The sequence below is a fragment of the Myotis brandtii genome, unplaced genomic scaffold (genome assembly GCF_000412655.1).
Source record: "Myotis brandtii unplaced genomic scaffold, ASM41265v1 scaffold314, whole genome shotgun sequence".
Taxonomy (NCBI): domain Eukaryota; kingdom Metazoa; phylum Chordata; class Mammalia; order Chiroptera; family Vespertilionidae; genus Myotis; species Myotis brandtii.
The window spans coordinates 1,943,220-1,945,679 of NW_005362033.1; the positions used below are offsets into that span (position 1 = coordinate 1,943,220).

Genomic DNA, 2,460 nt, shown 5'->3' on the forward strand with positions numbered 1-2,460 from the left:
CGCAGGGTCCCAGAGCATTCACGCCCAGCACTAAGCCCAGGGGCAGGTCAGAGTCCCCGGGGAGGTCAGGGAGCCCAGTCCGGGCTCAGCGCCTGGTGGCCCCTCAAGTCTGCACTTGCACCGCCCTCACAGTCTGCTTCGGGGGTGACCACTCAGCAGGAGGCGGTGGCATTCAGGCCCTGGGAGCAGGTAAAGGAGACCTCTGGGCTGGGCGAGGCTGCGGCCTGGCCGGCTCTGGTCAGGGGCTCCTCGCCCACAGCAGGAGGGCCCTGCACCCCCAGGTGGCTGAGAGGAACCGAAACAGCCGAGTCGGTGGGAGTCGCTGCGGGTGAGCAGTCAGGCGGCTGTGGGACCCGCAGGCCAGGCCTGCAGAGCCCCGTATGAAGCTTGGGGCTCCTCCTCCCTTCTCTGGGCAAGCTTTCCGTGCATCACCCTGATTTTCATACAACCCTCTGAGGTCAGCATCACCAAAGGCTACTACACTGCACAGATGGGGAAACAGCCCCCGAGAGGGGAGTGAGCCAGGCCGCAGCCGGGCGAGGGTGAGGGGCGAGGCAGGGCCCACGGCGGCAGGACTCCGGGCCTGGGGTCCGGCTCAGCTGGTTTAAGGGAGACCCTGCTCGCCAGGTTTTACTCTCACTCTACCTCCCACTTTGTCTCGGACCCGAGCCTGGGAGGCGTCTCTCCTGTTAGTCCTGCCGCAGGCCCCGCGTTGCTGGATCCAGTGGGGACATCGCTGAGAGGAAATACTGGGTAGAGAGCAGTAGGGGCGCTGCCAGAGCGGAGGCTGGGCAGGCGGCCTGAGGCAGCAATTCAGACAAGCCTTTTCCAAGAGAAGCTGAGATGGCCTTCCCGGCCCCGGGCCCCAGCCTGACCCAGCAGGCAGGCACCCTCGCCTGCCCAGGCGCTGTGAGTCCTTCCTTCCTGCCCTGTAGCCAGGGCAAGGGCAGCAGCCCAGGGACAGACGGAAGCAGGTGGCTGACTCAGGAAAACTTTTGCTGAAAACAAAACAAAACAAAACAAAACAATTCTTCCAATTTATTAGAAAATTAAAGCCAGATTCCAGGAAGATGCCCCGGAGCCCGGGCTCTGGCCCGCTGCCTGCCCGCCTCTCCTCCGCCGCCCGTCTCATCACCTGGGGAGGGGGATGGCTGTGGCCTGCACGGAGCGTGGCCGTGTCTTGCGAACTCAAAGTCCCGCGGCCGTGTGAATGTAATATATTTAACCCAGTCGCTATCTTGTTTTACTTTCCTATTATCTTCATTCTGAGGACCCAGAAATGTTCTCGTTGTTTACAGTAGCTGAATCCTTCCTGTTACTGTGGTTCAAAAGCCCTAGACCTCAGAGTCGTGGGGATTCCTGCCTGGTGAGCTGGCCTTCCCCTGAGCCTCCGCAGGGCCCTCCCCCAGGGTGCGGGCCACTCCTGTGCCTGGGGCACCTGCTACCTGCCTGGGCTGGGTTCTCACCATCTCGCTCCCCTCATGCTCTCCCTTTACTGACAGAGAGACTGCTATCTGCTCATCCGCTATGTACTGAGCACCTACTGTGTGCCAGGCGCCGTGCTAAGCTCTAGCAACACAGCAGGGAACAAGGAGCTTGCATTCTGGTGGGTAAAGGTAACAACAAGAAAGGAAGGCGAGCGTGGGGGAGGGTGGGGAGGTGGAGGAGGTTGAGGGCCTATAAATGGTGGTGGACGGTGCCTCCCGCACTCACCCTGTACTGGGGAACACACAGCACAGTGTGCAGATGATGTGCTGTGGAGCTGTGACATGAAACTTGCGTCATTTTGTTAAACAGTGCCACCCCAGTAAAGTCAATAAAAAGGAAAAAATGTTTAAAAAGGAAGGAAACAAGTCAATGAGGTAAGAATGTAGCAGTAGGTGGTCTGGGAACAGCAGGATGCCATAGCAGGAGGGCGCCTGGCTGGGGGCAGGGAGGTTTGCAACAGGGGTCAGATGGGGTGGCCGAGAAACACCTCCCTGAGACCCAGATTACAGGAACCGGACATGGAAAGATGTGGGCGACAGTGTGCAGGGCAGAGGGAGCAGCCAGCCGGTGCAAAGGCCCTGAGGTGGGTGGATATTTGATGAATAGGGAGCAACTGAGACAGTTCTGAGGGTTTGGGCCTGTGGCTGCGGGGAATGGCTGTGGGCAGCAGGCAGGGTTGCCTGTATTGGGTCCCAGGTGCCCTGGCCTTTCCCGTGGAAATGCCAAGGAGCCCTCGGCTCCTCGAGTCTGGGCCTCGGAGACCAGGTTATCCTTGGAGATATGGGGGTGCAGCCACACCCACACCCTCCTCCAGCCAGGAGCAGCAGGCACCGTGCCCCCAGAAATGCCCGCCCCTCAAGGAGGGTCTTCGCTCCGGGAGAGTGTTTGAGGCCCTTTGTCCCAGGGGGCAGCCTGCCACCGAGTTTTTCTCCAAGACCAGGGCTCAGATTTGCTCACTGGCTCGGGCGGCTC

The 2,460-nt window shown here is 60.4% G+C and overlaps 1 protein-coding gene across 1 annotated transcript in view; it reads right to left on the bottom strand.

The window, feature by feature from the left end:
- GRAP (GRB2-related adaptor protein) overlaps positions 1-2,460 on the bottom strand; it is a 33,376-nt gene that overhangs the window by 27,396 nt on the left and 3,520 nt on the right. The window lies entirely within an intron of this gene.